The following is a 15,102-nucleotide window of genomic DNA, read 5'->3' on the forward strand; positions in this document are numbered from 1 at the left end:
GAACCTCTTGGAGGGCCGACAAGCAGCCAGACGTGTTGCAACCCGTCAACCTATTAGCTCCTGGTGTATAAACAAGTTCATTTCCTTCTCTGTGGAGCAAGTCAAGCTGTCTGATGCTCCTCAGGCAAATCATCTACATGCCTGCACTATGGGAGGGCAGCATACAAATACAGATGCTCCTCCCTCTCCTTTTAACAAGCCTCATTCAGTCTGTGGATCATATCTCTGAATATTTAAGCACGTTCGAGTAAGCAGGCTGCAAGTGCCTTGACTGACAATAAAGAGGACGGAGGCAGAGATGAGAGACTGAGAGAAAAAGGAGAACGTGCTGAAATGCAAAGTTGCCCGCCACTGTGGTTCCTGTCATCTGTATTCTGGGTCACTCTGAGATACTAATTTATTTATTTTATTCCCTCTCTCACTTCCCATTCACAAGGTCTGGGGCTTTTCATATCACTCTGTGTGATGGAATGTACCCATTGTTCCCCTCTGGAGATTAAACTCCATAAAATGTCAATTTGAAATAAACTGTGAAAAAGGCAACTCAAAGTCCAAACCCTAAGCTCCTGGGGAAGGGAAGGCAGAGTGGTGGCAGTGAGTCAGACAGGGGGGAGGGAATTGGGGGAAACTGGGAGGATGAGACGAGGGGAAAAAAGAGAGGGGTGTTGGGAGGAGGGTTCCAAGATGTCCTCTGATGTGTCTTGGGCAAGAGAAGAAGCAGCCAATGTGAAAGTGTCGTCAACATGTCTGAGAAATTTGAGACTGAGCCGCCAAGCAAATCCTTTTTTATTCCCTGAGCAAAACAGCCATCTTGGAAGAAAAGTGTTTCTTTCCTGCACATTTTCCGCCACAGGCGATTGAAAGGACCATCCACCAACACATTGTAACATGCCACACGAAGCTTGGGTGAGGGAGGTTAATGAACCCACCTTTTCCATCATCCCAGTGGGCGTTTTTATGGGTGAAAAATTAATTACTTGTGACAAATACGCTGGTGCTTGGACTAGCCACCATTTCTGCCAGGCGGCCTGTGAACAAAAACATTTTTCCAATCCGGTTATATTAGCCGTAGACTCGCCCAATCACTGCCCTGTGCAGGAACTCGAGTCAACACAACTGAAGCAGCGTCCCCAGACTCGGTCACAAAACATGACAGACCATAAAAAATGCAAAGTTCTCGAGCTCTGACACTGATGACATGCTGTTTCCAGAGTAAAAACACTGTATACTTGCTGCCATTTTGTCTTTACTCTCTAAGGGAACAGCCATGTGAAATGACAGACTCTAGTCCTTCTGAGCCGTCACTGTCCCCAGCACCCCTGCATAGGGAGAGCTGCAGGGCTCAAAGATTTTCTTTCATTGCAGCAAGACGCTCGAAAATGGTAATGAAATAATTTGCTCCCATCTCCCCCACAAGCATTCCCATGATTAAAATGACATGTTTTAGTGTCCCCCGTTAGCAGCATATTGACCCCATTAATCACGCTGCTAAACGCCGTTTCCTTTTCCGGATCGGTCAGTTTGATGAACTGTTCATTGGCGTCATGCGTTGAGAGTGCCAGAAGTCTGAACCGGAATTATTAAGCTAATAAAGAATATGGAGTTTTAATAATTAATATCATGCTGGCTCATGATTGCATTCATTGTTCCTAGCAGACCACCATGGAGACATGATATTGCATACAAATGAAGAACTAACTGTATGACTAGATAAATATAAAATGTTTAAAGAGTGTCTGACACCGAAGAACACAGCTATAAACTATATGAAGTGCTGCCTAGAAGATTAGACCAACTGTCTCCATTCTCTTTGTTGATGACTATTAATACACACTCGGTATACGAACATGGCTCAGCTCACCTTAAATCCTTTGAGCTGGCCAAAGAGAAGTGTCCCTGAAGAAGACTATTAATCCTCGCCTACGATTCATACCTGAGAGAGAAGAACAGGAGGATGGGGAGAGGTACGAGCCAAGGAAAAAATAAACTATTTCATGTGAATCTCAAATAAAAAAAAGCAGAGGAGGTAATTCAGCAAGGCTATAGACACAACTGTCATTGAAAGCACTGAAGTATAGCCACAGCAGGACAATTAAATAGCTATCCATTTGCTCTAATGGCCGCATTTGGCGGAGGAATGACAAATTAGAATCCAATGAAGTTGTACTTATTATAGCTGGATGCTTGCCTTTTAATGTGTGCACGGTGCCACCCTGAACTCACAGACAAATTACCCAGAACACCACAGCAATGAAATACTCATTTTGTGATACTGGACAACGGACACCTTCAGTTAAAAAGTTCCACAAGAAAAACTTGAAAACTAGAGAATGTCAGCTGCCACAAAAGACTCAATTATTGTGTTTCAAGTAAAGACAAAAACACCCATTCTGGCATCAATACCATAACGAATCATCTGTCTGTTGTATCATTGCCTGGTAACAACTGTGGAGCTGTCTGACTGGACAATAATCTCAACTGCCACACATAAAAACAGAAGAATTACAAAAAGAAAAAAATGATTGCAGTGCTGTTGGAGTCACATCAGCCAGTATGCTAAACGTCAAGGTGCTGATACTATAGAAGACAATATCTAAATAAACATCGATACTTTCCAATCCCTTGAAAGCATCCACCTGCCAGCAGAGGTGTCAGAGGATGAAATTAGCCTATAATTTCATTGCTAGTACATAAAACAAACAATCAGAAAGTGCATTCAAATGTACAATTTAATCAATCCACTTACCATCCCGGTGGCCCGTTGGGAACCGGACCTAATTGACAGTATTTGTGCAGGAATACTAAATAAGCTATGGCATAGATTGCCTTTAAAGCTCTCTTAGTGGGACATGCATAATTATGGAAACACAGACACAGATGCTCTGGGTGATGTGATGGCATCAGAAGGCTCACTTAATTTAATGCAGGCACATCATTTGTCCTATGGGAGCTTTCTCCTAATACAGGAGCTTATTGCAGATTTAGTTAGATACTAATTTCAGTCACATAAAGGACACTGCCAGAACTGCTACTGCATGAAATGTATAGGACATTTATGAAGGTTTTATATTAAATTTGTTCCCAATAGGATGGAGGACATGACCTGCCTGAAAGGATAAAGAACTCCACGTTCTTCCTCAACGGTACAAAGCTGCCATTCCTCCATCCATTTTGACTATGAAAGTTTTTAAACTGTGTCATTAAAGACAAATATGCACTCTCACAGTTTAACATTCAATTAATATAAAGTTTAACCCTCCTGTATATTGTAATAAAAACTTATAAAAAAAGCAGTCAGTGGCAATTAATGTATTACTTTTATGGGTATTCATCAGTTAACCGTCTATAAATTGATTGTGAAAGCAGCTTATTGCAACCTATATTTGCATATATTGTTCAGTTGCCATAGTAATTATTGTGGTACAGTAGCAAAGGAGGAAGTCGTGTGACATAATATCAAGAAACCAAAAGTCAACATAGAGTTATTTCAACTTAGCAACCTAGCTAATTTATGTTACATACATCACATAACATAAGCTACATGCGTAATGTATGTACATGAGTAGAATTACACAAGTTATGTTCTTATTTGAACCAAAACCACAATATTTTTTCCTGAACCTAACCAAGTAGTTTTAGTGCCTAAACTTATGAAAAATGTGATCATATACTAAAAGATTGTGTAGGCCTGTCACTTGTACGCTGGAACACTGATGTATGTCATATCAGGAGTCATTTTGATCAAACTATTCAGTCATTTAGGCCTGAGGATGTATTAGTGTTTCCTCAAACTTAAACTACCTATCTATCAGACACTTTTTGTAAAATGACGTGCCAGACACTCGGCTGTATCTTCCTCTACGATATGGTAATACCTGCGAAGGCTGAGGTAGACTTTTTATCCAGGAGGTCATTTGTTGCTTTAAATTGCTCCCAAGACAAGGCCATTTGGTTCACTCGTGTATGATCTACTGGAAATGGTGCAGCATCAAAGGCTCGAGAGACTTGTCTTGGTTAGCCTCTCCGGGGAAAGAGAATACCACAACTGTCCATGATATCAGATATAAATGAATGGCTGTACTTCTCAATTGAAATAGGTCTTGGTAAGCTCTGGGGTCATTACTTTGGGTTAGATGGAAGAAGGGGGATTTTGACTGAAACTCATATCTCAGGAGACAATGTAAGGTTGCAGCAGGTGCACGGATGTCGCGGTAACATGGGAAATGGAGACCATGGATCATGTGCTGAAGGAGCACTATCTGTACCGCTGATGGATTTACAACACTGCTGTATGTTTTGATGACAGAGTCAGCTGGCGGGTGGCCTGAGAGGAAAGGTCATGCTTTAAAGTGGAGAAGATGGGATACACAAAGACGATGTTTGTCAATGAGAAATGTAACAGACAACAGACAGGGCAGAACCTGGAGTCTGCTGCGTTTGATATCTTTCATACACTTTTGACAACATATCGAGGGAGCACGGTATCTACTCAGAAAAATAAAGAACACCGTTGACAACACAGGACAGGCTGGAATCCCAAAGGTTCACCTGCCCGCATCAAAATATTAAGGGAGCATCAAAGGGAGAAATGAAAAGAAAACGGAAGCCTCAATCTGCATTGCGATAAAGACATCATGTCTGGTAAGCAGCCGGCACTATCAACATACCTCAGCAATATTTTAGGGGGGTGCGTGATTTTTTTGGCAGCCTGCTGTTTATTTGAATCAGTCATTTCCCAAACTTGACAAGTGACTTGAGCCTCTGATTTCAACGCGTGAAAATACAAACAAGGCGTGAAAAAAGTGTCAGCGCCAGCGTGTTTGCTCAGTTTCTGAACATACTTTTTAGGCACTGTTGAGGAGGATAGGTGTGACCTGACAAGCCGACAAACCATGAAAGCAGGAGAGCTGCGAGTGTGAACCAGGGAGCTGACGAAATAGGGTACGCCTGTTCCGTTCGATAGTTGGAATGGATGCGCAGGGAGACTGAACTTTTTTTTTTTAAAAAACACCTCAGATTTTGTCCCTGCTTAAAAAACATACTGGAACACAGTGCAGCAAGTGGCAGAAATATTCCTTAAGCATCAAAATCCAGAGTTCCTACAAGCTTAGGGATCGTCGCATTATTGCACTGAAGGCAAATTTTATGTGATCAATTCTATCACTTTAAGCAGCAACTAGCCAGCCCTTATCATACACTGCAAAATCCATTCAAACCCAGAGTGGACAGAATTACATTACCTTCTACCGGCAAAAAAACTACAGTTGCAATGAACACTTTAGATTACAACCAGGGGCCATTTTCACAAAGTACTATTAGGAGTTCTCCTTAATGCTGGTTAAAGTTCAGGGCGAAGGTTTTCCTCTGAATAGCTGCTGTATTAACCAAGATACCGACCAGTAGTGATGTAAGAGAGGCCGACTTTATCCTGCTGCTATTTGGATGGCATCAACGTTTCTAAATAAGTTTGCTCACTGTGTCTACAGTGATTAATGACAAGTCTGTCAGTCATAAAATAACCATCAATACATAGAGTGTAAAAAGGAACTACACTGGATCAGAATGGATAAAAGTGATTGGACTGATATCAAACTTTGGATTAAGGATAAACATTAAAATCATATAAATTATATTATCTTTTTATAGATTAAAAAGTAAAAAAGTTACATTGAAATTCATGTAAACATTTAAATACGACAAATCAACACAGGCTAAATCAATTAAATCAAATTTAATTTAAAAAATGTACTCGATCAAGATGTCAAAATCAATTAAATTAATTCAAGCAGATTAAACTACCTCGTACATTAAAATTTGATTAGGCCTAAATCAAATTTAAGATAAAAAGATCAAATGAAATGTAAAATTACAAAAAAAACTAATTAAATTAAACCCTGGGGTTACTAGGTTGTTTCAATTTGTCCAGAAGCTGATTTAATTCATTAAATCATTAAATATTGTTTGACTTACTTAAGTGTTTGCAGCATGTGACTGATTGTGAGCAGTTCTAAAAATTACAGAACAAGACCAAAATGTCACGTGTCCTAACATGAGTAGTGACGTACAAATTACGAAAACAGAAGAAAATAGATTTAAAGCGTTCGATTATGCTTGCGGTTGCAGTTGCATGCATTTTGTAAGAGTGAAACAAGTTAAATGTCAGATGAACGAGTTTTAGGTCTTGAAGCAATGTGTGCATCATTGGATTTACACATTCACACCCTAGAACATGACAGTGTATTACATTAGAGAACATTTCAGTTGACCGTGTTAAATAAATACCAACAAGAATTGCAGAAATCCTCCTGGTCCCGCTACCTCTTCTGCTGTGCACTGCATTTCCACAACGTACTCCCAATAATTTATTATTCAAATCAGCATTCAGCTCGGTGTACTCTTGACTTATCTCTATTATGTAAATATCTTATATATAAACAGCACCCGACTGTGCCTCCCACCTTGATAACAGCACGGCAGGTACAGAAATGTACAGCCCTCCTTTCAAGTACAGTATTTCATGCAGAATAACTGCCATTAAGTCTGACATTTGCGCAAGCAGACCCTCTGCATAAAAATCAGCTGTATTACAAACTGGCTTTTCCTCCCTCTCCATCTGTCTGACAGTTCAATTTCCTGTGCAAAGCTTTAATTTGAAGCATCCTCTCTATACTCTATCTGGAATTTTGATCTTACAAGGTCATCCAGACATACAGAAGAAAAAAGGGTCCATTGTGCAGATATTCATCTGCAGTGTAATTTCTTATTGTACCCCAGTGTCACTGCAAACCCTAAGCAGAACAAAGCTTATTTGCAGGGTTGGGGGTGGGGGGGTCACTTTTATCTGTATTCTCTTAAAACAGCTAGTGGGCATTTAGTTTTGACAGCTGCTGCTGACAGATACAGAGAACACTTACAGAAAACAAACATATCAAATAACTAAAGGAGCCTGATGTCTAAACGCCGTCAGTCCTATTGAACTTCTTCTTACCCACCAAGCAGTCAGGCTGTGTGCTCTGACAGTTACAGATCGACCTTATCAAATGAGATATTCCACAGTATTTAGATGCAAAACATGGCAGTCAAGTGTTGCACAACAGCACCACATCTAACACAGTACATCTGTTAAATTGCACCAGCAAGAGAAGCTGGAAAACACATGGCTATACATCTAACCCGTGCACATACACGCACACACACACACACAAAAACAGTAGTAGTGTTTTATTGATTGAGGAATGCGCTTAAAGTAATTGCCTAAGGTCAGTCTAGCCAGATAAACTGTTTTCTGGCTTCATTAAAGGAAACCACAACTTCTCTCCCAGTCATTAAATGTGAGTTATTGACTCCTGGCCCCATGACATTTTGATACAAAAGCAAAGTCCCGCAGATTTTAGATAAACTGATTGTTTGCTGCCCTTTGTCTTGTGAAAAATGTCTTTATCGGACTTACTCCCATTCTGTTCTGCCACTGAGCGTGTATAAATGCGGCTATTTTCAAAGAGGATGGATGGATATGACTCACGGCTTGATATATATCCTTTAGATCTGTGATGAGCAGTAATAGCAAAAGTATTTGTTTGTTCCTGTGAGCTGTGTGAGAAAATTGGTCCTGTTTCATCTGGTTACTGTTATTTATGCTAGACTAAATAACCATTTCACCCTTTAATTATTAATCTAAATAATTTCTGACCTTTTTTTAAAAGCATCAACTGCATCGATGGCAATAATTGCTCCTAATAATTTAATAAAAATCAATTTACTTGACCTGGTGCTTGAGTTGGATTGATCACAGTGGACATTTTGTTTTCATTGAGCTGTTCAGTGCAGACTGGTCTGAGAAAGAGCAGTGCTGCTTCACAACTCAACAATAACACAATTTTAAAAACAATAACAGCAGGCACAGCGTTCACCACTGTGACTTACACCTCACGGGCTACAAGAATGAATGAAAATCAATGCCTGCCCTGCAGGTAAGACAAACATGCTCAATTATTCAAGCCACCGTTGGTTACGTCATGGGAAATGTTCCGCAGCAGTAATATAATGGATATGAGATTTTAAACTGATTGATACATACCTGGACATGGCCATCGTGTGGACTGGTGGGTGGTGCAGGCCTGCCAAAAATATAACACATGGAAGGGTTAGAGTAAATTAAACAACTTTCCCTCTCAAGTTTTGTTCCTCTATCATCCAAGTGTGCAACAATTTAGGACAAACCACTGAACTCTTGGTTGTATCCAAAAAAACAGCAATCCCCGATCACTTAGCCACTGTAAGACCCTTTATAGTGCATGAAATGATAACACAACAGTCCAGCTAAAGCCAATTCAGATTAAATTCTTATGATGGATTCAGCTGTTAAAATCTTTTAGGCTATAACACTTGTGTCAGTGCCAAGCTAAAAGCATAAAGCAGCAGTTCTGAATATACACAGGAAGCAGGAAATATTGGTAAATGTGACACAAAAGGGGGCTGAAATCTAACAACCCAATCTCTTACTGCACTGGAATATCTATATCTGAATCTGCCATGGATCAGTTCAGCTCTGTTTGCTTACATTAGAACCTGCATGGCTTCAAAGGCAGAGCTAAATATGTATTACTGACCCTGACATCATTGTGATGTTAGCTGGAAAATGCCAGTACAACTCTTTTAAGTCCAAATCAGAAACTAATACATGTTTACGCATTTTCACAAACAAACAAAAATACTGTGGACACGTCTGCGCACACATTTGTCAAACACATTAGAGACGACAGAGGATGGCAGGCCTCTGCTAAAGTAACATTTGTTAACTAGAAACAGAGCATGATTCCATTCCATACTCATATTCATGATTTCACCTGTTTAATGCAGTTCATCCTTTTTCTTCACTTTCGCTTCTTTGCGATGTTTTATCAGACAAGTGGTCACCAGTTGTGACAAAATCACAAAAAAAAAAAAAAAACATACCCTCCTTGCATCTGTGCTCTCACTTTCTTTAACTCCTTAACATTGTACACTCAAATAAACTCACACTATAACACCTACATCCAACCTTTGACTCAGCATGTTTTTTCAGAAAGCAATTGATTGAATTTAAGCCAATTAAGAAAGTACAAGCAAAGCCAATTAGCGATCTGAATGCTTAGTTCAAAGCCTGAACTCAAGCTACTTAATCATTACACAAATCCTCAGACTCTCATACACAATCTCTTAACGCGCAGCAACCAGTCAGAAGACTTACACTGCTCCTGCGGAGGCACTGGAAACTGAGCCTGTTTTTGTTCCAATGAAATAAATGCAATTTGAGTTCAATGCAATTCTGAGGATGCGATACATTTCATGACAAAAACTAATAATCCTACACAGATTCAAATCTCAGCTGGTTTGAGAGCAGGAAATTCAGGTGACGGTTGCAGAAGATTTTATGCAACTTGAGCCTGGAGCTCCCAGACGGCATCTCGTCTTCCCCGCTAAAAATCCAGGCTCAACCAGGCCGCTCAGCCACCCAATTAGGAAACATGGCACATTACGACCGCATCGTTTATATCTAACTGTGTGCCCTTACGTGTTAGCATCCATGATACAACCCGGTGTTGGTATTAGCATCCAGCCATATCAGCCCCTGTGATGAAAGCAGATGTGTACACATTAGTAAGAGTATCCCTTTAGGAGATCTCATTAAATTGCTGGATCGCAGCAGCGTCCAATCAACAGTATCCACAGAGAATCCAGAGGAATATATTTTTATTATCTTCGCGGGCGCTGCGTGTACAGTAGAGCTCTAATTGTTCTGAATGCTTCCATGCCTGGTTGAAACACAAGAGAAAGCCCTTATCTTGGCTCTCCATGGCATATTTTTGAAAGAACACTGATTATAATCAAGCAAGGTCAAGAGATTAATGGATCAGTGAGCTCATTAGAGCCACACACTGTGTTCCTGAGAACTGACATCTGGAAACAGTACACTTCTTTCACTTCAGCACTCAGAGGAAGACGCGTGCCGTTTTGGACATGTGAAGAAAACAGACACAGCCTGTACATTTTGAAAGATTTTAAGATGCTGGTGGTGCATCTGGGAGCAGCGCACCTACCCTGCCATGACACTATCACCACAGTCAATCTACAATATGCTGATTCTATCATAATAAAGAAAATTGGCTCAATCCCCGAGGAGAGGGTCCCTAATAGAAAATAATTCTGCCCTTGAAACACTCCGGGCCTGGCTTTGATTAGATGATGCTATCTTTGTTTAGACTTGAGCATCTGGGGCAGGACCATGTGTTCATATATTTAATTAAAATACCATTGCCTGCCTCTGACAAAGGGTACTTATCTCATCAAAGTGTTCACCCTGGATTTTTTCTCTTAATTCAAAAGATTATCTCTGTTGATTGGCCATAGAAGGTGGGATGGACGGGGGCAACAGTGAGTATGGAATCTATTGGCTTGTCAGAATACTGGCGTGTCTGCCATCCACCTTGACTGCGAGCCAGATATCATCGCGGCACGCCATCTGGCTCCGGGACAAAACTATTTTACCTCTATCGCTGCATTTTTTATCATTCATCGAGAGGTGTGCGAGAGCATAATTACAGTGTCATTACGGCTGTCGCAACCTTGCTACAACAAAATTTGTATCACTGACCCTCTAAAATGACCTTTGTGCACCGCTACAACAAGCTTACTGATACACTTTGAGAGCGCAATACAAACTGTGGGCCAGAAATATCACACCGTCACATTTCTCAGTGGGGCTTCAGAGTTTTATTTTACTATTTTATATTTCCAATAAATCTGCCAATTATTTCCTTGAAATTAAAAGTAAATGTCAAGACTATAGGTCGTTTTTGATTCATGGGAACCCCACAGTTCACATCTATAAATTGAATTGATTTATTTATAAAACGTCAGAAAATGCCTATTAAATTATTATTTCATTCAACCAACAGTCTAAAGCCAAGGAGAAGAACCAGATATCCGTGGAATGTTGAATAATTGATTATCAAAATGACTGTCATGTAATTAACAACCATAAATTAAAACAACTGACTGATTATCAAAATAGGTGGCAATTATTTTTAAATCCATTAATCAGGTGGCCATTACAGTATATCCTTATTCAAGGACAGAGGGGACCTGCTGCATCTACGTTTTCAGCCGCTATTGAAGAACCAGACGAGGGGTAATCAGCTGGTTAAATCCTTCACACTGGACCTTCAAATATCACCATGCCACTACTCCAATGTTAGCTTTAACTGTATTTATGTTATTGCAAAACATGAATTGTGTATTAGATCTAAGAAACAGAGGAAAGTAATATTCATCCCAGAGGTCCTAAAAGGCAAACAAAAAAAAAAAAAAGAAAAAGAAAAAGAAGGAAATACAACTACTGTAGTGTTTGATCACTACTCAGAAAGTGTGTTATCCAATCACATTGCATTATGGAAAATCACTGTGATCCAGTCCAGTCTTTCAAGGTGAACACGCTGCAACATCTCAACTCGTGCCCAGACCGACTGTAAACAAGCCTGCGGCTAAATTGACCTCAGAGCTTTCAGACCGCTGAGACCAAGAACCAAATAACAGGTGAACTACATCATGCTGCAGCAGCCAGTCTGGTTATGTACTATGTGCTATATAACAAACTCCATCCTGTGACCCGCAGTAACGCACAGAAATTCCCTGGACAGCCATTACCGCTTTCCCCGACTAGCATGCTCCTTCTCTCGTGGCCTGTGCACTGAAAATTATCCTCCAAATTAACTCACAGAGGGCCTCTGTGAATGTCACGTAACCTGCTTGCCCGTGGCGTGAGGGGCCTGCTCGCGTCTCTCGGGTGAGTAAGTGTTGTGATACTGTCAGGCATTAAAGGGGTACGAGGGGTTTTACTGCTTATCCCTCCTGTCATAAAACAAGGCCGTGATGGGACGTGATGAAGTGTATTTATGAGTGACCAAAAGTGACAAGGGCAACTAGGGAATGGGTTTGAGATACAGGGTGATGCATACGGGGCCGTGTAAGAGAATTTGTAAGGCTGATATTCATGTGATGGGAGAGCAAAATTAAACAGGATAGAAGAAAAATAACCAAATTACTCTTCATGAAAACAGACTTTTATGTCACCAAATCAATACCGAAATTCACTTAATTCCGGCTCATCATGTGAAAATAGATTTTTTTTTTTTTTTCTGTGACAGTTAACTGATTAACTTTTGATTCTGAAATGTTGCACAGATAAAACAATTTCAACAGTCAAAGACGTCAACGTGGACATCTGAAAAATTTTGATGGGCACATTTTCCGACATACGAGAGACCAAATTTACCAGTCAAAAACATTTATCTTTTTAAAATAACTGTCTCTAATTTCACATGAGCGTCATCTTGCTGCTCGTTTCGTGTTTTTTCACAGCGGTCTCTCTATTTTCCTTCCTTCTCCCGTTCTCTTTGTCTCCTTTGGTGGCACAACAAAAAAAATAAATAATCCTTTTACAGTTGTTTTGACAGATGCATCAGCAATTTGGCCACAGATGATTTGGTCCTTTTGGACCCCTGTCAGCTATCTCATGTTGTTTTTTAAAAACTCGACGCCACATTGCTGATAAACAGCTGCCGAAACCTAAATTTCATTCAGCCAAACTCAGCAGCAATATTCATAGATTTAATGAGAACAAGGCAGGATCTAATTTATTCTTCCCTCCCTGCTGGATAATTGAACTTGAAATAGTGAAAACATTATATTTTGAATAAGTAAGAAAACTTACCAGAGTTAATAGCGATGCAAAACTATAATAATATAATCTGAATTGAAATATGGTCAAATGCAATATCCAAATTGCAAAAGCTGCAATATAGTTGAAGGTTACTAAATGTCTAAATGTAAAATTACTGAAAAAACAGCATGATGGACAGTAAAGCAGTGCTGCAGATGCCTAAAAGTTAGAGACCCTAACAAATGTCACATAATTACAATTTTAATACACAGAAAAATAATACAAAAATGACCCCCGCAAACTGTTTTCTTATAACCATATTGTGAAGCCTTAACATTGGATACAACCTCGTTTTTATGTGCTGTCATATCTTAATAAAAGTGACATTTATCCAACTATATGTTAAGCTAAATCTTATTAAAAATTAGAGCATTTCAAGTGAAATAAACAACACTGGAAACCTGAAACACTATAACGACTGAGCCTAGCTTACCTCAATTATAGCAGCCGTTTAACTAGTGCAGTTAGCTTGTTAGCATAAATTTGACCAAATTCTCAACCTTGAAGCTTCCCCCGTTGGCCCAAGTAAAAAGGGCCAATGGTTATCTCAACATTTCAGTTAATTCCGAACGTTTGCTAACCACAACAACTCACCTTTGTGCGTCTTTTTCCAGAGTTGTTTTGTTGGCTTGTAGTCCGTCATTGTGTCTCTAAAATGTTAGCTAGTTAGCCGAGCTTTCTCAGCTAGCTTGGGACGTGGCGTTGTGATGCGCATTTCCATAATTTCTGGAGAAATGGCGCGTCTCCTCCATCCTTCTTTCCCCCGTCCAGTTAACAAAACTAACATTTCACATCACTCACCGCTCCTTTCTTGGTTAAACGTAGTCTACCTGCCACATTTTAGAGATAGCAACCCAGATTACAACACCAAAAAAGCTGTAGGCGCAGTGGCCAACACGTTAAGTCAGTTAATGGTCAGTTTTTCAGTTAATGCGAAGAATGAATATTCATGTGTATAATTTGAGTCAGCTCTGAAGAGGCGCACAGCCACACAGGTGCAGCCAGTTACTGTGGCTGATTAGATCTCTGCTGCCGAAAAATATGTAAAAACCACCAAAGTCCAAACATGACCAATGAGTAATTTGTCCCACAGGTGCAGTGAAGAAGTCTGACAAACACCAGTACAGCCCTGAAGAAAACGTTTTAAATTAGCCAGAGTATTTATTTTCTCCGTACCTGACATAAAACATTCATGATTAAAAAGGTGCACAGAATCAAAAGTTGAAGACTGTGGGAGGATATATCAGATATGTGCATTAAAAACAACAACCTGACACTGACATGACCTTGGGGTGATTTTTGTTTTATCGACATGCACAACAATAATAAGAACGATCACAACTTTCACCAAGTTCAGGGAACTTCCAATCTTCAGACGTCTTAAGTAGCGGTACTGGCCGAGATTTAATATCTCCGAAAGTCTCAAACACGTCGGGCCCCCAAAGTGGCAAACATTGACAAACCCCACCTTCTATCTTAAATCAATGTTATCTTGACTAAAAAAGCCAGAGAGGTATTTTCTGTTATGTGCTAAGGCTGTCAAGTTGTTCCAATACACAAAGCTGTAGATGACATTGATTCACCTTTCATTTGGAATTCTGCCAGGCATTCAGCCATTGATTTTTCTCGAGGTGGGTGGGTGGGTCGGGGGAGGTCGGAGATATGAAATGTGCCATTTTATGTATCACATCTGAGCTGCTCGTAGACCGTTGTTCACACAGCGTGTCTCCGCCTGGACACTTTCTCTAATTCGCTCTCAAATAGAAACACGCGCGCACATACATGATCACACATATTCCAGACTGTGCACGGCAGACGACGGTTTCCTTCCATTACTCTCTCCTCAACCAGTCAGCTTGCAAATAAACACTGGTTCTGATTGTTTTTTTCTTCCGTGCTTCACATTTAATGATCTCTCCTGCATGGATGTACGGTCGGTTGTCGTACGAGGCAGGAAAATGAAACAGGGTTAAACTTTACCAGAGTCACCACCAACTGCTGCAAACTGTAGCTGCCATTAGCAAGTTACCTTAGTTAGCTGGGCGGTGTTGGTGTCGACGAAGCTAGCGCAGGAGCTTATTTGCAGCATGTTGGGCTGGGGCTAGCTGGTTAGCATGCTAGTATCACAGTTATCTTTGCAACACAATACACTGACGTTACGGTCCCATGAATGTTAATGAAAACAGACACAGTTTAGCTTTTACACACGATTGATTTTTACAATGAAAGGCACAGTGGATGAGTTAGATATTCACTTATGTCAAATGGAAAATGATAGAAGATCAGTCGTGTATTGGGAGGCGGTCGAAGTGATTGGTGAAGTGCTGAAGGAGGGATGCGAA

At 40.2% G+C, this 15,102-nt stretch overlaps 1 protein-coding gene across 7 annotated transcripts in view; it reads right to left on the minus strand.

Moving 5' to 3' along the window:
* The window catches only part of LOC119027099 (phospholipid-transporting ATPase ABCA1-like), a 169,539-nt gene extending 155,695 nt beyond the window's left edge, over positions 1–13,844 (minus strand). For 2 of the 7 annotated variants that reach the window (XM_037111971.1, XM_037111975.1), the window contains exons 1-3: positions 13,355–13,844; positions 9,554–9,610; positions 8,078–8,117 (exon numbers count right to left, since the gene is read on the minus strand). The gene's annotated coding sequence lies outside the window, so the exon portion shown is untranslated. Of the gene's footprint in view, positions 1–1,861; positions 1,934–8,077; positions 8,118–9,553; positions 9,611–13,354 lie in introns of all 7 variants that reach the window. The other 5 variants (XM_037111978.1, XM_037111976.1, XM_037111972.1 and 2 more) reach the window with 4 other exon arrangements.
* Positions 13,845–15,102: the final 1,258 nt, after the last annotated feature.

This window comes from Acanthopagrus latus, chromosome 10 (assembly GCF_904848185.1).
Source record: "Acanthopagrus latus isolate v.2019 chromosome 10, fAcaLat1.1, whole genome shotgun sequence".
NCBI lineage: Eukaryota > Metazoa > Chordata > Actinopteri > Spariformes > Sparidae > Acanthopagrus > Acanthopagrus latus.